At 37.0% G+C, this 24462-nt stretch overlaps 1 non-coding gene across 1 annotated transcript; it reads left to right on the top strand.

Moving 5' to 3' along the window:
- The first annotated feature begins 1374 nt into the window (after positions 1-1374).
- Positions 1375-1481, top strand: LOC123287528 (U6 spliceosomal RNA). The gene has a single exon (XR_006530848.1). It is a non-coding gene; the product is annotated as a U6 spliceosomal RNA (small nuclear RNA).
- Positions 1482-24462: the final 22981 nt, after the last annotated feature.

Genomic DNA, 24462 nt, shown 5'->3' with positions numbered 1-24462 from the left:
TGCTCACACTTGCTGTTCCTGAGGCTATGAGTCTTTATTAAGGTTATAAAATGCTTCGACCTTCATAAAAGGCACAGTGACTTCCCTTGAGGTCCAAAGCATTAATGATGAGGTGAAATGCAAAATCATTATCGGAGGGCAGCATCTTTTCTACCAAGAAGCTATTCAAATCACCTGATTGAAAGGCAAACCTATCCAAAAGCTAATAAAAAATTCTCCCTGGCAGTTGAAATATTGGGCGAATTACTTTTCAACCTATGATGGGATGTTAACTGGGTGACAGCCAAATGATGCTACCAGTTCACTGGATTCTATCTCTGTAAGGTGGGTAATTGATGATCTTCGGGTCCAGAGGCCAAAAGTTGTCTGTGAGTTTGCAATGAGAAACTTCACTGTGGAAATGGGCCAGTGGTGAGTGTTTATTACTTGCCATTGTTTCGGCACCAATGGCTTTAAGAGAAAAGATGTGCTTCATTCAGGGTTAGCATCACATTTGCATTCAAGTGTTCATGTAAGTGCATGGGTAGAATATTGAGTGTTGGCAACATGAGAAAATGTCACTTATGTGAAAATCAGCTCACAAAGGCAGTCTCCCCTCTTCCCTTCTAAGACAAAGCTGTGCACTCACGTACGTAATACCCACAGGTGATGGTGGTGAGAAATAAGTGTCTCTAGCAAAACCAATCTGTTTATTTCATCCTAGATTTGAACACTGTATTAAAAAGAGGCTCAAGTATTTGAGAGCTTGGAAAGTCCATCTTGATCGATCTTTACCCCACCTTCATATATATAAACTTACTCATTTTTTGCATCATGGAAGAAAACAGCTCTTTATGAATACATCAAAAGCAAAATTCCTTATTAACAATTAACATATTTATAATGAAGTAGGTCTTCTTGGTCTTCTGTTGAATAACACAATGATTTGATATATTATCAGAAAGGCAAAGAATGTCCTACTTAAAATGGATCTAAAAAAATCATCTGGTTCATGGATTCCTACCTAGTTCATCAGTCCACAGAGGACCACCAATCTATAACGGTGGAAATGAAGGTTGATAACAACTTTCAATATTTCAATATTTCATAAAACTTGCTGGAGATCATACATTTCCCGTTTGGTGTAAGGATCAACTTTATTTGCTTTTGGCTGGTTTGATACCGACTCAAGGCACAAGTAATACTGTTATTTGTGTTCTCTGTGTTATTCAGAAGCTCTGGTTGGCAGTAAACTAACTTATGGGAAGTATATAGAGTCTGAGTTTTCTCTTCAGGTTGGAGAACTAAACTTAACCCTTAATGACAATGTAGTTCTCAATACAGTTGAGTATTTTCTCTTACAAACTAGGCATTCAAGCACAAGAAGCAGCACTAGTGCTCACTTTTTCAGTACTAACACTAAAATTGGAATGATACAGAGACTATTAGCCTCACCCCTGAGTAGGAATGACATGAAAATTCATGGAGCCTTCCATACTTTTAAAAGGAAAGGCTATTCCAACACAGAGACTATTTTTGTCCTAGAATTTGCCATCTTATAAGGTAAAATTTTCCATTTGGCCAATCGACAGGATTTTCTTGTAAGTCATTTGGACATAGGTCACTTGTAGGAAATTTAAACTCTAATAATGATGAGAGCTACACTGAATAATAATAGTGCTGAAATTAACTTGTCTATCTTCATTTGGTTTAAATTTTAAATGTTTCTAAAAAGACACTGTTTGGGGGAATGGAGCAGAGGGGTGGGCAATTTCTTTTCTAAGTACAAAATAAATGAACATGCATAGGATGCCCAAAACCAAAACCAAAAACAAAAACCAAGAGTGGACTGAGAAACAAGAGAAATGGCTTTTGGTAATGACTCAGTTAATATCTATGGCAATTTTAAAAAATCGTTTTATTTACCTAAGTTTTTCATTTCTAATCATACCAGATAATTTCTAAGGGCTCTTTTAGATCTGAACTTCAGAGATGAAGCTACATTTTTGGTTGCTGAGTGTGCTCATTAGTCACAAGAAAGACATTTAGGAGATTGGGACCCTAGAGTTATTTACGCTGGGATTTTAAGCATATTGAATGCAGAAGATCTTCCTAGATACCCAGCAATCTTATCCCCTCACTTTTGTGGGAGTAGTTTTAAGGGCACGAGTGAAGAAATTTCTAATAAGGAGAATATTAAATTTACTTTAGACCTAGTTAGGCTATGGTACAGTTATTTAAAAATAACTGTAACCAAAATAAAAAGTAAGAAAAAACCACCAATTCCCAGCAAATGATCTCTTGTGTTCCCACCATCTCATAAGATTTTGAGATCAAGCAAGAGCAGACTGAAAAATGTGCAAGGAAGAAACAAGAAGGGAGCTAGTGACTGGAGTCAGGTTAAAACAAAAACACAACCAGAACAATTATATCCATTCTAAGTCAGAAAATACTAACAGTGTGTCTTGGTTGTTCAGAGCATGCCTGATGAGAAGGAATTTGCAAGTACTTACCACGTGAAATGATGCCCCTCAAAGCTTCTGGGGAAGAAAAAGGGCAAAAACGATGGAGAAACACCTTTGGCAATTAGCTGATAAGAGGAAAAGCAAAGGGGAAAGACATTTGTTCCTCCTCAACCAAACACATATAAAAAACACGAAATTCACTGAAGATCCTAGACTTTTGAAGCACTGACAGAGGAATATGCCATTATAACTATTAATCTTGTAAATCACCTCAAATCCACAGAATTAGCTAAAGAAAGTTGAGTAAATCTAGTCAAAATTGCCCTAACATATCAGAAAATGTGATTTAGCACATCTTAATTGACAAAAAGTGTTTTCCCTGTAGAAACATAAAGCAGAAGGAAATTATAAGATTAGACTCCAAACAGAATTAAGTATCCTCAATGTGCATTTGAGGATAGGAAAAACCATTTTGAAACAGAACAGAAACGGACTAAAACTCAACAAATACATATCAGGAAGCAGTAAAAAGAGTTGATTGTGCTCAGGAAAGAAATAGGAGAAAATACAAAATTATTTCTCAAAGGAAGACTGTTAAAGAAAGGCAGGAAAATTACTAATAAAATGAAAATAAGATAAGAAAAGAAGTAAAAAGGGCCAAAGATGAAGTGGTAGAAACAGAAGGCAGACACAATGGTAATAATAAACGTATAATCAGAGACCCTGAAGAAGAAAACTAAACAATACAATAGAATTAATATTTAAAAATAGAATCAAGGTCTTTTGTTGTTCTATATAAATTTTAGGATTCTTTGTTCTATTTCTGTGAAAACTGTTGTTGGAATTTTGATCAGGATTACATTGAATCTGTAAATTGCTTTAGGAAGTATGGACATTTTTAATATGTTAATTCTTCCAATCCAAGAGCACAGGATATCTTTCCATTTCTTTGTGTCTTCTTCAATTTCTTTCAACAACGTTTTACACTTTCCAGTGTACAGATCTTTAACCTCTTTGGTATTTCTTTTTGTTGCAATTTTAAATGAGATTGCATTCTTTTTCTTTTTTTTTTTTTTTGAGGAAGATTAGCCCTGAGCTAACATCTGCCACCAATTCTCCTCTTTTTGCTGAGGAAGACTGACCCTGAGCTAACATCATGCCCATCTTCCTCTACTTTATATGTGGGACACCTGCCACAGCATGGCTTGACAAGTGGTACGTAGGTCCGCACCCGGTATCCGAACTGTGAACCCCAGGCTGTCGAAGCAGTATGTGCAAACATAACTGCTGCGCCATTGGGTCAGCCTGGGATTTCATTCTTAATTTCTCTTCCTGCTACTTTGTTGTTAGTGTATAGAAACAATTGAATTCTGTATGTTGATTTTGTATACTGCAACTTTACATATTCGTTCATTATTTCTAAAGTTTTTTGGTGGATTCTTTAAGGTTTTCTGAATATAAAATTATGTCATCTGCAAATAGTGACAGTTTCATTTCTTTCTTTCCATTTGAATCCTTTTTATTTCTTTTCCCTGCCTGATTGCTCTGGCCAGGATTGCCTCTACTATGTTAAATGAGAGTGGTGAAAGTGGGCATCTTTAATTCCTATTCTTAGAGGGATAGCTTCAGTTTTTCTCCATTGAGAATGACATTAACTATGGGTTTGTCATACATGGCCTTTATTGTGTTAAGGTATTTTCCTTCTGTATCCATTTTATTCAGTGTTCTTATCATAAATGGATGCTGAATCTTGTCAAATGATTTCTCTGCATCTATGAAAATGATCATGTGATTTTTATTCTTCATTTTGATAATGTGGTGTATCACATTGATTGATTTATGGATGTTGAACCATCCCTGCATCCCTGGAATAAATCCCACTTGATCATGGTATATTATCTTTTTAATGTATTGTTGTATTTGGTTTGCTAGTATTTTGTTGGGGATTTTTGCATCAATGTTCGTAAGGGACATTGGCCTGTAAGTTTTCTCTTGTTTGTATTGTCATTATCTGGTTTTGGTATCAGGGTAATGTTGGCTTCATAGAATGAGTTTGGAAGCTTCCCCTCCTCTTCAATTTTTTGGAAGAGTTTGAGAAGGATAGGTATTAAGAACAAAGAATCCTAAAATATATATGCAATAACAAAAGACCCCAAATAGCCCAAGGAATCCTGAGAAAAAAGAACACAGCTGGAGATACCACACTCCATGATTTCAAAGTATACTACAAAACTATAGTAACTGAGACAGCATGGTACTGGCACAAAAACAGACACATGGATCAATGGGATAGAATCAAGAGCCCAGAAATAAACCCACACATCTATATACAGCTAGTTTTTGACAAAGGAGCCAAGAAAATACAATGGAGAAAGGAAAGTCTCTTCAATAAATGGTGTTGGGAAAACTGGACAGCCACATGCAAAAGAAGGAAAGTAGAACATTATCTTTCACCATACAAAAAAATTAACTCAAAATGGATGAAAGACTTGAATGGAAGAGCTGAAACCATAAAAATTCAAGAAGAAAACATAGGCAGTATACTCTTTGATATCGGTCTTAGCAGCATATTTTCAAGTACCATGTCTGAATGGGCAAGGGAAACAACAGAAAAAATAAACAAATGGGACTACATCAAACTAAAAACCTTCTTCACAGCAAAGGAAATCATCAACAGAGTGAAAAGACAACCTAACAATTGTGAAAAGGTATTTGTAAACCATATATCTGATAAGGGTTAACATCCAAAATATATAAAGAACTCATACATCTCAACAATAAAAAAAAAGTAACAACCCGATTAAAAAATGGGCAAAAGATCTGAACACACAGTCTTCCAAAGAAGATATATAGATGGCCAACAGGCACATGAAAAGATGTTCAACATCATTAACAGTCAGGAAACGCAAATCAAAACTACAATGTGATATCACCACACTCTCGTCAGAATGGCTATAATTAACAATACAGGAAACAATAAATGTTGGAGAGGATGTGGAGAAAAGGGAATTCTGATACACTGCTTGTGGGAGTTCAAACTGGTGCAGCCACTATGGAAAACAGTATAGAGATTCTTCAAAAAGTTAAGAATAGAACTACCGTAGAATCCAGCTATTCCACTGCTGGGAATTTATCCAAAGAATATGAAAACATGAATGCATAAAGATACACGCACCCCTATGTTCATTGCAGAATTATTCACAATAGCCAAGACTTGGAAGCAATCTAGATCCTCATCAAGGGATGAATGGATATGGAAGATATGGAATATATATGCAGTGGAATACTACTCAACCATAAAAAATGATGAAATCCGGCCATTCATGACAACATGGATGGACCTTGAGGGTATTATGCTAAGTGAAATAAGTCAGAGGGAGAAATCAAATACCGTATGATCTCACTCATAAATGGAATATAAAAACAACAACAAACAATCACATAGAGGCAGAGATTGGATTGGTGGTTACCAGAGGTAAAGTGGGGAGGGAGGAGGGCAAAAGGGATCATTAGGCACATGTGTGTGGTGATGGATTGCAATTAGCATCTAGGTTGTGAACATGATGTAATCTACACAGAAATCTAAATAAAATGATGTACACCTGAAATTTACATAATGTTATAAACCAATGTTACTGCAATAAAATATAAAAAATTAAAAATTAAAAAATTTAAATGGATTAGAGAAATAAACAAAAAAATTGAATCAGACAAAACTGTCCTGAAATAAAGAGTACCTGAATCTGCATATTGGAAAGACCCACTAGGAAACTGGGAAAATTAACTCAGAATGACTGCGCCTAGTAAAATTATTAGACTTGAAAAAACTCTCAAGCCTTCCAGGTAAAATATCAAATAATTTACGAGGATATTAGCCTTGTTAAAAACTGTATACAAGGAAAAACAACAATGGAGTAGCTTTAGAAAAATAAATCTCAATGAATGAATGTATAAACACAGATTTTTATGTCTAGCTAAGGTGTTTGTCAAACATCAAGACTTAAAAAAAAACAAAAATCTTTTAAACGTATACAACTTATAACTTTATCTACCCATGAGCCCCCTGTGAAAAATTTACTATATTAGCTTCACTCAATCCATAGATGAATGGGAAGACTTCAGCAAAGGGACTGATGATGGATATTTTAATGTATACAGATATAGGTCTCAGAAAAGACAGAGGCATGAATGAGAATGGAAGGTGAATGCACTGATGTTAGATTTTATATCAAAGAAGAAACAAAGCAACTAAATACCGCATGGAGAAGAGAGAGGGAAAGTAGAAAGTAGAATAAGCTCATTGATTGTTATAAAGGCAAAAGGGAGAATTTAAAGAATACCATTGAAAAGTAACAAACCAGAAAGTAAAATTGTAAGACTAGACCTCAGTCTGAATTTTGACTCAAAACTGTTTTCCAAAGAAAACATAAGGCAAAAGGCATCAGAGAAGATATATTCATAAATTCAAAGGTAACCCTTAGAATGAAAATATAATCCTTCTTAATTATCATTTTAATTAAAGAACAAATGCACATATTGTAAAGATATAAGCATAGCAAATAAAACCTAATATACATATTATAAAACTATTGTGACAGAATTGAGACAGAGCAATCATCTCAATGCGAATGAATATAATCTACTTGTTAAAAGGATGTGGTTTTTCACTTTGGTTTACAAAACAATACCCAGCCGTATGCTGCATACAAGGGACTTAATTAAAAAAAAAATGATTCAGAAAAGCAAACAAACAAAATACACAAAGGTGTACTGGGCCCACAGAAACCGTAAGAAAGGAGGGATGTGAACTTGATACCAGATAAAGTGGTATTCAAGCCAAAAAGCAGTAAAATTGATGAGAGATACTTTTTAATGCTAAATGCTATGATTCAAAGTGATGATATGAAATTCATGAATATATATGAACAAAATAATACAGCAGTCACCTTTGTGAAGTAAAACTGTAGAATGCAGATAGAAACACCAGAATAATAGAAGATTGTAATATACCAATCTCAGATAAAAAGAAATGAAGTGGACAAACCAAAAGTAATTAAGGAGCTAGAAGACCTAACATAATCAATAAAATAGATCTTAACATCATATACCAAGTTGTAGACGCTGATAATAGAAAATATACTTCCTTTTTGGATGCTTATGGAATATTTACAAAGTTTTTCATATAGTAGTTCATGAGGAAAACATCAAGAAGTCCTATAATGCAGAAATACTATAAACAATACTCTCTGATTGCAATACAGTATAAGTAGAAATTGTTAACAAATCAAAAGATTAAAAGGCCTTTACACTAGGAAATGTTTTAAAAACCTTCTGCTGGACAACTCTTATTTGGAACAGGGAAATACAGACTGAAACTACAGAATGCAGTCAAATAACAGTACGTGAGAACCTGTGGGATACACTTCGTGGTCAGGAGAAAATTCATAACACAAACATTTTCACCAGTAAAAATGAAAGACTGAAAAGAAATTAAATACTCAGCTCCAGAAACTAGAGAAAAGACAAACAAAAGAAAGCTCAAGAAGCAAATAATAAAGCAGAATTTAATAAGGTAGATTATAGAAAATCAATACATTTGGACGTGCATGCATCTGTGTGTGTGTGGGTATTTGTGCAAGTGTGTGCATGGATGGATGCTTGTGAGGGGTGGTTCAATGAGAATGGAGCAATAAGTCCTCTTTCAGACTTGAAGAATTCTACGGAAAACACAGACATCACCAGGATAGAAAAAATTTATGTCTATATGTATATTCACACACTTATGTGTATATATATGATTTTTTTTCTGCAATTCACTGTTTTACAGCTTGGAATTGGTAACATATGTGATTTTCATTACATGAACTGTGATTGCTTATATTGCAATGGCAAATAGGGACTGACACTGTACAAAACCCAAGCTGAGTCGTCATGTTCATCTCTGTAAAGTGATGATGTGATTAAGGGAATCTGTAATGTGTCATCTCCAGGCTAGCCACAGTGCTGGTGGCAATGGGAGAAGAATGGACATTCTTGAGCAAATGAGAGATATAGTCAATGGGGGATTTCTTCAGTTATGTTCGGGTTTTAGAATTATATTCTTATAAATTCTTAACGCCTACTATTACTAAAATTCCTTCAGGGAAAAGAACCCTTCAATATAGTGAGTCTGAAACACTTTATCTTACACCCCCTTTTCCATGAAGCATGCTTATGAAATGCTTTATTATCAAAAACAATTGCATCTTAGCAGAACAAACATTTTGACAGCATGAGCTGAAAAAAATATGACATTATCTTGTAGAATATTTCTACAACATGAGGCTGAGAAAAGTTGCTCTGAGGGTTGAGATTTTCTCTCTCGCACCAGAGCCCTACATATTCTGCGCTTTCAGACTATCTATTGACTAAATATACCAAAGAGTGAACAATTGTTCATTTGTAACAATTTCTATGTAGATACAGTTTTCTCATCTTTAGGCACATTACAGGTTGTCGATTCCTTTTGTTGTTTATATCTCCATAAAATTTCAACCCTCACAGACAAAGGAATATGCTAGTTCTACAGGACTGGGCTTAAATTGTTTTTTCCTAGTCAGAAAAATAGTTTAAGTATTTCATAAACTTTTCTCATTTAAAAGAAATTTATCCTATGTCTTTGATGCTTCCCATAAATTGTAGCTATGCATCATCCTAATATATTCTATTACTATTTGGTTCCTCAGAAGATTTAAAGGATGCCAATTTCCTGTACAATTTATCAGAAAATATTCAGCAACGCTATTTAGAACAAACTTATAAAAATACAACTTACAAAAGATTTATCACATTGCCTGCATTTTAGCATGTTTCCAGAACCAGTAACCTAGTTCCTTCTTGCCTGTTTTTGATAAAAGTAAGTTTAATATTAAATATTAACTCTTCTCTCCATAAAAAGACATAGATATTATTTATTTAGGATGCATTTGTTGTAAAATTATTGAGATTTCCATACTCTACTGCAATGCCTATATAAGGATAATTCTTCCCTATTTGATTTGATTGTCTTTGCTCATAATTTTTTTTTAGTAGTTTTGTCACCTAACCTTGCCAAAAAGAAAAATTAGGGACACTCCTACTATGTACATTTCCTATTGGTTCTGAGCTCTGATGAATACACCTGCTAATAGATCTCTTCTATTTTCTCTTTCCGTTTGGCTGGCTGAAGAGGTTGACTACATAGGACCAATTCTTTCGTTTATATTCTTTCTTTTTTTCTATGTCACCATACCCCTTCCATCTTGCTTAAATACTTTACATAAAAATCTTGATTTTTCCTCAGAGGGAGGGAAGCCAGGCTATGGGCGCTGGCCCAGCCCAGGCACTCCCACCTTGAGTCTTATGGGTGCCTGGCTGAAATCAAGTGATCGTCCTCCTGACATGTTCTGCTCCTTTGGGAACTCTAAGGGGTTAAGGGCAGGATGGGCCACAGGCCTTTGTGGGTGAAGCTAAGTATCGTCGAATAGAACCCTAAATGGTACTCGATCTGCAAACATACCCTAATCCTTAAATTTATCAGGCGTTGTGAGGGGGCAGCCCTGTGTTGTCTGAAGCTGTCTAGTCTGTTTCCATCACAAGATGGAATCTGTCTGGGCAGCAGGTGGAAAAGAAAGGCACAAAATCTCATGGGTTGAGTTCTGACTCTGCCGACCACTGAGTTATTTGTTTTACTTTATTATATTACTGAAAGTCATTAAATTCACACCATAACCTGTGAGGAAAACTTTTTGAGAACAATTGAGATCATACAGCCTCAGAGTGCAGCTGGCACCCATGCCCTTGAAGGACCATCCCCCTCACTGCTCCAAGAGTTGCTTTGCTGGCCAAGGTGGTAGATGTCCCATGGACCCACAGCAGAACTGAGGACTGGCCTTAAATGTTAAGTCTTTCCAAGTAGTTGAATTATTTTCTTCTAAAAAGTATATTTTTCTACACATCTAATGGAGACAGGTATCCACTAAAATCCGCGTTCTCCTTCTTTCAAAATTATAGAGTTGGGCTGAGACTCGACTGCCCTACTAGACACCACATATGTCAGCCTTCTTTGCAACAAGGCATTGCCATGTAACTGAATTCTCACTTGGACTCCCCAAATTTAGAAGGCTTGTCGTTTACACTCTTTTCTTTCTTCCTATTGGCTGAAATGATGAGAGCATGGCCGCTCACCACTGTCCCCCTAGGTCTCTGAATCATGGCATATGGGGAGCTGCCTGCCACCCAAAACACCCACCCTGGACTATGATACGAGTGAGAAACAGACCTTTTTAATTCTTAAGCCACTAAATTAATGTTCGGTCTCTTGTGGCAGTAGAACAGCTTTGTCTATCCTAACCAGGGGGCATTCTTTATATTTTTAATGAAATTAATTAATATAGGGGACTTCACTGTGTAAAAAAATGGTGCAGTGTAAGTATATTTGTTTCATTGGTGAACTTATCCTGATGATTAAATCGATATCTTTATGCATGAACAAAATTAGCCATCAAGTCAGTAAATTGAAAAGAATTCCATCAAATTGGTTGGAGGTCAATGCATAGAAAAAGTAACTGGTAAGTTTTGACTGATTTTCCATTTCTGCTCTATTTTAAAAGTAGTTTATGGAATCAGTGCCAGACCATGTGCATCCTCACTGTGTACAAGCAGTAGTATTTTTATCCTTTGCTGCCCTCCATTGTAGCTATGTCCTAAGTTTATCTCAAGCAAATTCTATTTCCAGAAACATTATTAGAGAAAAATGAAAACAAGTATCTCCAGCGTTTGTTTCTTTTTTAATTGATATTGTTAACTGAACTTCTCTGATTTCTTTAAAGTCTGGTAAAGTTTTGCTGAAATCTGGGCAATGGGATATATGAAATCTCATAGGTATTTCTAACTTCCTACAACTATGACATGGTTATTTTTATGGAATAATTATTACAGAAAGATGTCGTTCCAAACTTACTGTTTTTTCTTTCCTCACATAACAGCTTAATCTAGTGTCTAAACGATACACTTAAATTTGTTTTCACAATCTTGGAACAGGTGGGCATATATTAGGAAATGTCAAACTCCATCAGCCTGGATGAATATAGATATTCCATGTGGTGATTTTCAACGTAGTGGGAGAAAAAAAAGGTTGATCTGGCAAAATAGCAAGGCTGTAGCGAGTAATTTCAGTCTTCAGCTCCCACTTCACTCCAACAGCAAATTTTTTCTCTTTTTTTATATCTTCTACTTTTATCCTTCATGTCCCCAGAATTCTCAGCTGTACAATATAAGTTATAAAAACATCCATTGGTTTCTATCATATTGTTAATCAAAATCCATTGCACTTGAGGAAAAAAACTCTGTCTTCAACTTGGCCTCGAATGGGCACAATTTGGTCCATGCCTTCAGAACTTCAAATTGTGGTACTGCATGTTTTCATTATTCTCTACATACAATAGCCTTTCTTTTTTGTTTGTCAGTTTTTTTAAGACTTTAAGCACTTTCCCCACTTTAAGGCCTCCTAATATCATGTTTCCTTTGCAGAAATGCTCTTTTCCCTGCTCTTCTTTATGTTTCAGAGAAAATGACACTTCTTTAAAAAGGCCTTCCCCAACCTTCTAAGGAGATGCCCTGTTACAACTGAGCATTTACCAGAGTTGTGATTTACTTTTGTGTCTGACTATTAGTTTAATGTTTGTCAGTTCTCTGCAGTGAATACTTATTGTTTTACCTGCTCAGTTCTCCTCCACTTTTCTTATAAGCAGAAATACTTTTCTGGAAACTTCTTCTCCTTCTCCACGTGATGTCTCCCAGAAATATCTTTTCTCTTATTTAATTGTAGCCCTTTTCTTGTTAGTGCTTTCAGGTCGATTTCAGCTCCTAGTGACCCTGTGTACAGCAGAGTGGAACCCTGACCGGTCTTTTTGCACCATCCTCTCCTCTTTCTGGTGCTACATCAGACAATGCTCCACTGCTGTTTATAGGATTTTCATGGCCAGTTTTTTCAGAAGTGGTGGCAGTTTCTTCTTTCCAGTCTGTCTTAGTCTGGAAGCTCCGCTGAAACCTGTCCACCATGGGTGACCGTGCTGGTATTTGAAATACCTGTGGCATGGCTTTCAGCATCACAGTAATACATAGTGGCCACAGTTTGAAAACTGACAGATGAGTGGTGTGGTTCCCTGACCAGGAAACGAACCTGAGCTGTGGCGATAAGAGCGCTGAATATTAACCACTAGACCTTTGGGCTGACAATTGCAACCCTACCTCCAACACATTGTCTAGTAGAGTGCTAGACACCTAATTCTGAGCACCTGCTTTAGTCATGCTTGATTGGAAAAGGGGCCAATCAGAGTTCTTCCCTAGGATTTTTCAAACTGCAGTTATTGTAGTCCACTTTTTCTTGAATAGAACTCTGGTGCTTTTGACAGCCTTGTCCCCACAATTTGATGAAATCTTCTATGTCTACAATGGGAGAGAATGAGGCTGACACGCGGAAAAATCAGAGATGAAAAAAGGATCGAGAATACCAGAGGTATTTGAGTGCTTGGTTCTAGTTGAGATATTTGTGATGAACTAGCCCATCATTAAAAAATTAACCAACAGGTTTCAAGTCTCATATTGAACCCAATTAGAAAACAGGTTTCATGAACAAGAGAGAAACAAGGCCTATTAATCTCTTGAACCCTTTAGAAATCAGTGTGGGAAGTAAGCAAAGCTATGGTAGAAGATTATGGTAGGCTTCTTGGTTCAATCTTCAGAACAAAAACTTACAGATCCTACTAGGTCCTACACATTCTTTCACTGATGGCAGTTTTCAGACTGCTAAAGCAAAACAGGTAAGAATCCTATAGCTTTTATCAACAGAAGTTTTATCAAAAATCTAAGTTCTTAATTCCAGAGCGAGCAATCATATAGAGACTCTAAGAAAAACATACATGTGATGTTTCTTTCTAGATATGAAGTAATAAGAGTTCTGTAACTTGCTTTATAACTAGTATTAAGGTAGGCAGAACTGGTCTTCAGTGGTGGCTGGTTATGTTACTTGACTGTAATGGAAAGGTGCATATTACAGGTTTGGGCTTAGGAAACAATTTCCTGTTTCAATGGACATATTCACAGAATACCAAAAATAAGTCCTCACTGGGGGAGTTAGGGTCACTGAGAATCCTGGGAAGTGACACCATTTCTTCAAGTGCCAGAGCTGAAAGCACTGTACTGCCTCCAAAGAGGCAATCAGTTGAAAGATATATATTAAACTATCATCATTTTATTATGTTTTAGATGGATCTACACTTCAGAGATTCAGTCACAAATTTGAGTATTTATGGAATATAGTGGCCTGCAAGTAACATTCCATTCCCGATGCATGTCTACAGTGTCATGAGAACTGAGAACAGACTTCCACTGTGGAATGAATGATACCAGTGAGGATTCGGCAATCCTCAATCAGTGTGAGCTTAAACTAGGTGAGAAACATTAAGAAGCGTTATACTTGACCACAACTATGACAATGAAAAGCATTAAGCCCAGGATGGTTTTCTAGGGCAGTGATAGAAATTATAAATTTTTATAAAGCATAGACATATCTTTAAAGGATGAAACCACTTATTGCCTAAGAAAATGAATCTCTGTATGGATGGTGGAAGAGCAGATCAAAGTGCATGTAGAAAGTGATGCAGATTTAATTAAGTAGAAACACAGACATGACTAGTAAGGGAGTTCTTGGGCAACACTCCACCAGAACCCGAACTCCGCAGATTTTGCCACTTGAGCACTTTTTCCATCTTACTAGAATAGAGAGATCAATAAATTACAGCCAGTTTTGGGATCAAGTTGCTGTTTATTCCCCATAGGTTATCTGGGGCACTGTGAGAGGACTAACACATACGTATTTCCTGCTTAAAACTACTTTCCTTAGAAATTGAGCTTACTTGCCACATGAGATTTGTCCCTTTGTTGACCCAAATATAATAGAAAATAAAGGTCTTATGGGGTTTTACCACACTTGGAAGTATGGCATGAGAGAGCAGATTATGAATAAATTTTATGACAGGCTCTGTAGTTTTTGTCCTCATAAAAGGTATAAAACAGGTCAGAATATCCCTGCCACTTGCTAGAATGGTATCACTACTGAAGGTCATGGACACTGATTGTTTGCCCCTAATCAAAAAGGAGCAATGCCAGGTCCACTCAGAGAAGTGAGGTGTCTGACCTTTAGACAGAGGATTGAAGGCAAGGTAGAAAATAGCTAAAAGTGTCTGGGCATTGCATGTGATACAGAGTCAAAGTTCTCGTAGAACACTTTCATGGTTCCTCTTACTTGGTCCCTCAAGTATTTGACTCATTCCAGCTACACAAAATTCACTGTAGTCCCAAGGAGGAAAGAGTCTTGGCAGATAAAACAATATCCTCCACTTAAATGGAGACCGATAGTATTGCTGACTTGCCACCTTGGAGCCCAGTTGACAGACAGCAAGTCAGGGAAAACAAGGACTCTGCAGAAAGGGTTTGAAGGTCCCTCTTGTCTTACTTCTTTATGAAACAGAGAAGATGAAGAAGAAGAAAGGAACTGTCATTCAATTCTGAGGCAGCCTTCAATTCAATGCACAGTGACTTCTCCTCGGCCTACAGCTCCTTGAACAGAGTGTTTATCCCCAAAACGTGAAGGACTAAAAGAGCCGGAGATGCCATTATCTAGAATGGAAAGTTCTTGGGAAGCAGAAAATTGTCATCTCAAGGAAGAGCTTGTGAGATAAATTTTTAGAAGAAAGAAACGATACATCTATCATTTGCCCAAATCCATTTACACAGCTAATGCTTAATGAAGCAGGAAAAAGGAGCTGTCTATATAGCTCAGGACCTTACATCTTTGGGTATTGATGTCTCTGGAAACAATCTAAAGGACTGCCAATGTCTCCACTTTCCAAGAAGAGTTTCTCAATGAGATTTATGTAGGTACTGAAATTTATTGTCAAGAGTGAATAGCAGGCAGATTCATGGATGCTGGCTATGTCTGCCGAATTTGTAGGGCATGTTCACCATAGCTCCAAGCGGCTGAGAAGCCTCATTGGAGAGACTTTCTCTGAAGAGAAGAATCAAACAGAAAAGTTTGACCCAGTAACACACCTCTAGTCATTAGAGGGTACATGTGTCTCTCGGATTTGGACTGAGGCTCCTAGTACAACCTAAAAGGTAGATAGAGAGGACTGTGAGAAGACCTCTGAAGAAGCTGTGTTTAGTAAGACCTAAGTCAGATACTAGAGAGTAAGCTGGCCCTACAGCAGTACACCTCTAAGAGGACATCACAGAAACAAAGGTAGTAAAATTTTCTTGCCCTTGACCACAAAATATTAATCAGACTTGGCCCATTTGGAGCTCCAATGCATCCCCTCTCTGAGCCTTATTTCCATCTGCAGTACAGTAATGGTAGTAATGATAATACCAGTAGGTTATGCTGTATGGTCTCTAAATCTATAACGTGCTATGTAGTGTTAGTCAGCATATAATACTAGGAATAGAAAGAGTAATAGAGATTACCTATTCAATAAATGAAGAAGAATAAGGAAGGAAGGGAACTAATAACTAGAAAGAGTAACTTTTGCAAGATCATAAATATTATTTGTAATAAATTCATCAGTAGACTTCAGTTTTACTTACTCCCAGGCTAGTATTTTTCAAATATATTAGCTAGCTTATGATATCTACAATTTACTTTAAAGTACTCTGGCATGGGCAGTAAGATATTATGTACATGCTAAGTAGTTTCAGTTTCAGTTTTAGAAGCAGTTGTCCACATGCAGGGATGGTAGCTAGCATCATATGAAAAAGTCTATATTCTAGAAGCAACTACTACAAGGTATCTTGATAAACACCTCATATTATGCAAGTTAGACTGGTGAATGGCAGAAACATTTTTATTGGTGAGATGAGTTATTTTATAATTAGAATGGTAAATGATAAAAATAGATGCTCATGGGCAAAATTGAAAGGTGTTCAAAGTATGTGAGTTGATCAAAAAATTTGGAGTCACTGCCCACCTTTGCAAACACAGAGCATACAAACCCAGTGAGATTAGTAGTCTTTATGTCAGGGACTGCTGGAGACTGTATGGTCCTGCCATTGGTTTAAGAGAATTGATAGTTGCCTGATAATGATGATAAAAGTAACGGAATTTTGCCTGTGGAAGGATGTCAGGTGTGCCGTGAGTGGACCTTTCAGGTGAGTGGTAGGCAGAGCATGGAAAAAAGCTTACAGAACAGGTAGAATGAATGATTTCTGTCTTCTTGCAATAAAGTTGGTTTCATTTTTGAAATAAACATTGTCTATGAGGCAAAATCTGGTCTATGACTGGTTTTCAGTGTAATACTGATTGTAAGGCTGTGAAGGGAGCATCACAGGGCCTCAGATACGTTGGTGGCTCTTATTGTCTCCAGAACAAGCTAAGAGTTTAGTTCAAATTAGTTCTCAATGCTTAGGAACTACAGCTTTTAGTGCATATTTTTAGTACTTTATCTGACCATGGGGAGAGACATTTGGAGGAAAGGATTGAGTTTTGATGCTCTGAATTCCGAGTTTGAAGGTAGTCTCCTGCAGCCTGTACTCCCAAGGTATGTGCAGAGCTCACACCAAAAAGTCATCTTTTTTCAACAAATAAACAGAGTTGAAAATGAGAACTCTAAGGAAGTGACTAAGAAAAAAGAGATGTTACTAAATGAGGATATGGATTTGAGGAGGTAACAGTAACGCTTTTTGAAGAACTTTTGAGAAGTTCCTTTTTAGGTGAGGAATATCGACACCTGGGAAAGTGGCATTAAATAAATAATGCTGCCAAAAGCACATCAGGAGCTTAGATGCTCTATGAGCACAGATCCACAGAGCTGAATTAATGAGGACATCTTGTATTAAATCATTTGACAACCTGGATGCTATTTGTCACTGAAATGTAACTTAATATACGTTTTATATGCTATAAAATGCTCACCTTCAAATTGAATGTATTACGTTGTGAATATATATGTGCATGTGGATGTGTGTGTTTTTCTCAGCCTAATTCCCTATGGGGATGCGTGCTACCAGAAGGACGCACCCGTTGATGTTGAGCAGGGAGGGCAGGACAATGAGAGGACTTCTGCAAGTGGCACCTGGTGGTCTGCTAAAGAATTCCTTCTAATGGGGAAGGCTATAGGGCTCCTTATGTGGCAAATGGATATACTTTAACCCACTCTCTCCCCTCTGCCTGCTCATTTGTACACTGTTTCCAGATTCATCTTCCTCAATCTTCAAGTTTATCATATCCCTCTCTAATTTACAAGCTTTCAATTTACCTAGTTCTCATAAACGAAATCCACATACCTTCACCTGGAGGTTCAGATCTTGCTAGATAGAGCCTACGGAGACCCTCCTCTCTCAGTAAGCCGGGGGTTTCATGTTTGCCTTGCATTTTCTTGACTGTGCTTTTCTCAAGCCTTTTCAGTCAGCTCACTTTGCAAAACCTCATTCTGAAAAGAATCAAAGGTCTTGTGTTTCTGGAAAAAAAAGAAAGATGGGTGTGGCTGTCTGCTCCCAGTTTCTCTAAGTAGTTCTAGGGAAAAAGAAAGAAGAAAATTATAAAAACCTCCCTTTTCATAAGAAAAGACAGCTTGCCCACAAACTCTGTGGAGGCATTCATAAGCAATTTACATAATCAACATGAATTCCAAGTATCTCTGTGCTTGATTATATTACATAAAAACAGTTTGCTCAATATAAATTCACTTGGCTCTCCCATTTTCTATTTACAGTCAAGGAAAAGTTCTCTTTACCTTAAATGGAAAGAAGATGCTCAAAGATCAGAAACTTGCATCAGTGTGCCAATGAAGTGACACTATAATATGGCCCTCCTAAAATTATCAATTATTCAGGCTTGAATTTTGCCACTGGAGTGGGAAATATCTAAAGAAAGAAGAGAGAGAAATGACCAAGGAATGGAAGGGGAAAGAGGTCTGTGCAGGCCCAAATGAAAAAGAGACTGGCATCATGCCCCTGTGTACTGTGCCATCCATCTCATATGTGGCCAGGCTGAGTTAAGGTAGGATAAAAAATCTGTACTCTGAAATATATGTCTGTCAGTGTTTCTTTTCCTTATTTTTCTAGGTGAAGATGAATTCTAATCTCAGACTAAGATGACAACATGTTTTTTTCTTAACCGAGACATGTTAAACTGGGGAACAGGACATTTATAGAGGTTTGTTATGGTGGGAGCAGCACAAGGGGCAGCCTAGCATTCCCAAACAACTTTCAAAAGCAGAGGTAGAAAGAAATGAAAATAAACAGCTATCCCCATATTTGACTTTCCAAATAAAGGGATTCACAAGGTCAAAATTGTATACCTGGCCAAAGGTGTGCTGAAGAATACATCCTGAGTTACTTCTCTCTGTCTTCATTTGATAGTTACAATTTATTTCCTAAATTCCTAGGTTGGTTTCACAGCCCCCTTCTCTGCCTCTCCTGCTCATCTGAGTGAGACTTAGTAAACATCAGATACTCAATATTCTTCAGATTGTGACAGAGTTGGTGGCAAAGAAAGGACTGTTTTTGAAAGAAGAAGACATGTCCACTCGCATTCCATTCCATTTCTTAGGCCCTTTGGTGTGGCATTCTTGGTGGCAAGATTTGGGAGGGTGCAATTTAGTGATAGGTGAGACTTTTGCTTGTGAAAGGTTAGAGGGATGCAGCCTGAGGGAAAACAGAGTTAGCAGTTTTCGGAGACCTGGTAGGTTGTTCTTCTGTATTTGGTTCAGTTTACCATCTTAGGGAAGAGGACGGGACTTAAAGCAAAGACTGGCACAAGAATGAATCTTCCTTTGGCTAGACAGTCAACTACCAAAATCTCTTATGAGGATGGAACTTCCTTTTAACTCCTTCCTACTCATGCCCATCACTAAAAGGGGTAGGGGGATGAGTTGCTCATTTAGGGAGTCATAAGATTCCAGAACACTGAGTGGACCAAGTTTTCTTGTGGGTGAAGTTACTCTTCCTTCTTTTTTTCTATTCTATTACACTTATTTCAGAAAGAATATTTTGTCCTCCTTCTCTTTTGCTCTCTCTGTCGTTTTCTTTTTCTCTCTGGCAGAAGAGGCACGACACTGGAATATACATGTTATACAATGGCGAATAACGTGATGCACTGCTTTAGGACAGTATCTCCCAGACTTTGGAATTTCATGGATCAGTAACTTTGCCAGAGACTTACATAATCTTCTGATACTATTTTGCCCAGTTAAATTTGTATCTATATGTAAATAAATATAACCATACATACCATCTACCATCATCATAATTTGATAACCTAAAGGACGTTTTAACATGATAAATGTAATAAAATAACATCAGTTGTAAAAAATAATAAATTTGGCTTTAAAAGAAATCTTATTTATCAAACTTCCTTTGGTCAGGTGAAGACTTCATCATTTGTGCAGTAGAAGGTCTGAAAGAGAAAGCAGACCGTTCATTGATGCTGAGCTACTAATTTAAGTCAAACTCTAGATCATAAAGTTTTTCTTTCTTTTTTTTTTTTTTTTGAGGAACATTAGCCCTGAGCTAACATCTGCTGCCTATCAAAGTTTTTCTTTTTTAATCATTTAATGTGGTGAATTACATTGATTGATTTTCAAATATTCAACCAGCCTTGCATTCCTAGCATGGACCTTACTTGGTCATAATGTACTTTTTACATATTACGGTATTCAAATTTCTAAAATTTTCTTTAGAATTTTCTCATTGATTTCATGAATGGTATTGGTCTCTAGTTTTCCTACATAATAATGGTTTTGTCCAATTTTGTCCAATTTTGACATGAAGGTTTAGTTGGCTGAATGGTAGTTCCCAAAAACATATGTCCACATCCTAATACTCAAAACCTGAGAATATTATCTTATGTGGTAGAAGTGTGAATATCACCTCTATGGCAAAAAAAAAAATGTGATTAAGAATCTTGAGAGGTGGAGCATATCCTGGCTTATCTGGTTGACTCTTAATCCAATAACAAATGCTCTCCTAAGACAGAGGCAAGTGGACATTTGAGACAGAAGAGAAGACAGTGACAAACAGGAGGAGAAGGCAATATGCCCACAGAAGCAGAAATTGAAGTGATGTGGCTGCAAGGCAAGGAACATCTGGAGACCCCAGAAGCTGGAAGAGGGAAGGAAGGATTTGCCCCTAGAAGCTTCAAAGGGAGTGTGGTCTTGCTGACACTTTCATTTCAGACTTCTGGACTCCAGAACTGAGAGAGAATAAATTTCTGTCATTTTACGCCACCTAGTTTATAACAATTTGCTATAACAATCCCAAGAAACTAACAAAGTAATGATGAGCTCACAGAATAAATTTATACAACTGTTTGTATAGAACTAGTATTATGTATTTTTTTTTGAGGAAGATTAGCCCTGAGCTAACTGCCACCAATCTGCCTCTTTTTGCTGAGGAAGGCTCGCCCAGAACTAACATCCATGCCTATCTTCCTCTACTTTATATGTGGGATGCCAGCACAGCATGGCATGCCAAGCAGTGCCATGTCCGCACCCAGGATCCGAGCCAGTAAACCCTGGGCTGCCAAAGCGGAACGTGCGCACTTAACCACTGCGCCACCAGGCCAGCCACCAGTATTATGTATTTTTCAGAGGCTTATTAGAATCCATACATGAAGCCATCTGGGTCTGGGCGTTTCTTTGTGGGAGTTCTTTTTCTTACCTTACAGATTCAATTTCTATAATGGATATACTGCAGGGCTAATCAAGTTATCTATCTCTTCATAAATAAAATTTAATAGTTTTGTATTTCAAGGAATTCATGCATTTCATTGATATTTTGAAATTTATTGGTATAGAGCTATTCTGATGTCATCTGTTATTTCTGATAGTAGTTTTAATATTTTCTTTTTTGGTCATTTTAGGTGTGTTGTAAGTCAAATTGTAATCCCCTTACCCAACGTCCCCCCACCAAAAAAACCCACCTCATATGTTAAAGTCCTAACCTTCAATATTCAGAATGTGACCTTATTTGGAAATAGTATCATTGCAGATGTAATTTGTTAAGATGAGGTCATACTGGAGTAGAATGTGCCTCTAACTCATTATGACTGGTGTGTTTAAAAAGGGGAAATTTGGGGCATTTCCACCCACTCCACATTGGGAGCCTGGGTTCACAGGTTCGGATCCCAGCTGCAGACCAATCAACTCATCAGCCATGCTTTGGAGGCAACCCACATACAAAGTGAAGGAAGATTGGTGCAGATGTTAGCTCAGGGCTAATCTTCCTCAAGGAAGTAAAAGACGAGGATTGGCAATGGATGTTAGCTCAGGGCAAAACTTCTGCACAAAATAAATAAAAATTAAAAAGGGGAAATTTGGGCACAGTCACAGAGAGAATGCCATGTGAACATAAAGGTGGAGATGGAGGTAATACATCTACAAGCCAAGGAATGCCAACGACTGTCAGCAAACCACCAGAAGCCATGGGAGAGGCATGGAGCAGGTTATCTTTCACAGCCCTCAGAAGGAACTGTGATCTTGAACTTCTAGCCTCCCAAACTGAGACAATCAGTATCTGTTGTTCAAGCCAGCCAGTTTGTGGTGGTTTGTTGTAGCAGCCCTAGCAGCTGATACACGGTGGGAGGGTAAATCCAAGCCCTATTAATATATTTTGGCCAGAAGTAAAAGTTGATAATTATTTCTTATTCAAAACACACAGACGTCTGGATTTAGTAAATACACATAGTTTATATGATAACTTTTAAAGGTTGGTTAGCAGAATTAATTTTGGAAAAATGCCATATTGAGGTTCAATAATTCCTTTGTTGTAGATAGCATTCAAAGGATTCTGCCAGCAAAGTGTGATGATGAGAAAGCTAGAGATAACAGAGAATTGCTGGAAAATGTGAGGAAACAACAGGTAAATTGGTTTGCCAATTAGAATAGAGATTTCAGGAAAGATACAAAATCATGAATCAGAAAATATAACCTAGTTACAGCTCGAGAAATCAAGAACCCTGGGTCTGGTAATAATGAACTAGAGAGTCCTTTTGAGGTAGGACTGTCATCACCTCCCCACTACAAAGCGTGGCATTCCATAGGGGGTTTCACTAGCAATTGTGGCTGATCCACGGTCCACAAGCCAGGAAGCCTAGACCAAGAGCTATGAAGAAGTTACCCACCAGATTATTCCATAATACTCTGCAGTTGCTTCCTTTCACAAATGATTTCTAATACCATGTTGGAGTTTTCTAAGTGGTTTACATGTGAGGTTTTAAGAACAATTAACTAGGGAAATTGAATTAAATGGGCCAAGTTTAAAGGATTCAATAAATCTTTTGTAAGTACAGCAAGTATGTCATGAAAAGAAATACAAACTTTAAAATTAACCATTTCTTCCAAATCTATAATTTTGAAATTAATTCTTCAGGTCATCCTTTGCTCTCACGCCTGCTGCAGCCCATGGCTGATTAACCCAAGACCCTTGCCTTCAGTGTCTTTTGTTTTTGATATTTATCTAATGGAATATTAAGAATATGTTGACTACCTGGAATAAATGGAAAAAAAAAAAAAACCTTTACTTTGCCCAAGAGATGCATTGCATTTAAATCACTACCCCAAAATTGTCAAAATTAGAGTTTTAACTTCCAGAAAACACTGACTTCATTGGTAAAAAATAAGGAGCCCTTGGAAACATTAATTTTTGCTTCCTTATAGTTCAGCTAAATGAGGCAAATGACCTAAGTGTAGAATTTGCCAGCAGCATAGGTTTTATTTAACACAAAAACCTTTCTTATCTGTAAAGAACAGCAAAGAGAGCCTTTAGCACACACATCTGTCTATGAAGCAATAGTTTCTTCACTGGTCTTACCCTTTGGGGAGAAAAAAAGCAGAACAAAGACTAGGCATTTTGAATTTCGAATACACATACGTTCAGCTGCAGTTGTGGGTTACCTAAAGGCTATGTGTCTCTAATTATTTCCCCTTATAAATTCTAATTTGTCTTCCTGGGACTTTTTTTTTAAAAAAAACAATTAATGAAGATTTTCAGGAAGGAAACCAGATATACTCCCTTGGCATCTTTTCTTGACATCTCACATAACCTTTCAGCATCTTTCTCACATTTTTTGGTTAATTTAATATGGTGATTTTTACTAAGGCTAAAACCCACTAGAGAAAAATGCAAATAATAGGTCAGAGCTCTCTCAACTTTGTTATAAAGCCGTTTTCATGACGTATTGTTACCCCTGAGCATTCTATTCTCTTAAACTTACATGTTTAAGTTTTATGTTTTGTGAAACTCCAAAGAGAATGAATGTCTTGTATTCAACTCCACAAATATTTAAGTGCTTATTTGCACCAGACGTGTAAAAAACCCTGGAAATACCAAGATAAATAAGATACAATTCATTCCCTCAAGGAGTGTTCATCCTGGCTGGTGTGACACATAGTAAGAGCTGTGTATATGGCAGAAAAAACTGCCATGGAATTCCAGGGAAAGAAACTATTCTTCCTTGTAGACTTTGTATTTCACTTCAACACTACTTAACAACAATGGCAAAACGCAATCTCATAAGAGTAATGAACTTGAATGTAATAGACAGCTTCTGAGACAGTGAGCTGGCAGCTTACAGTTTGCCTTAGGAAGGTACCCTGAGTTTGATTTATCCATAGTTTGAAGATACAGTCAGCTCAGCCTGGAAGGACTCCACAGAGTAAGCACAGTGGAAATCGGATCAGTTTCGTTCTAGGCTGAAACACTTTGTTCTGCACACATTCTTGCACCTACATAACTTTATATACCTTTAGACAATTTATTATCTGGACATTATCAGTGTTGCTCTGGGAACAAGTTTACTATGAGTTTTTGAGAGAAAGAGATATCACAACTGATAACAAATGACTAGAGAGATTTTAATCTACTTTATTTGTTTCTTATATGCCCTTTGAAGATGGTTACATGGGTAAAAAGGCAAGTGAGCCATTCTTTTATTTTTTTTTTTTTG

This window comes from Equus asinus, chromosome 7 (genome assembly GCF_041296235.1).
Source record: "Equus asinus isolate D_3611 breed Donkey chromosome 7, EquAss-T2T_v2, whole genome shotgun sequence".
NCBI lineage: Eukaryota > Metazoa > Chordata > Mammalia > Perissodactyla > Equidae > Equus > Equus asinus.
Note: the sequence above shows the minus strand (reverse complement) of the source record. Positions and strands in the feature narration are given on the sequence as shown.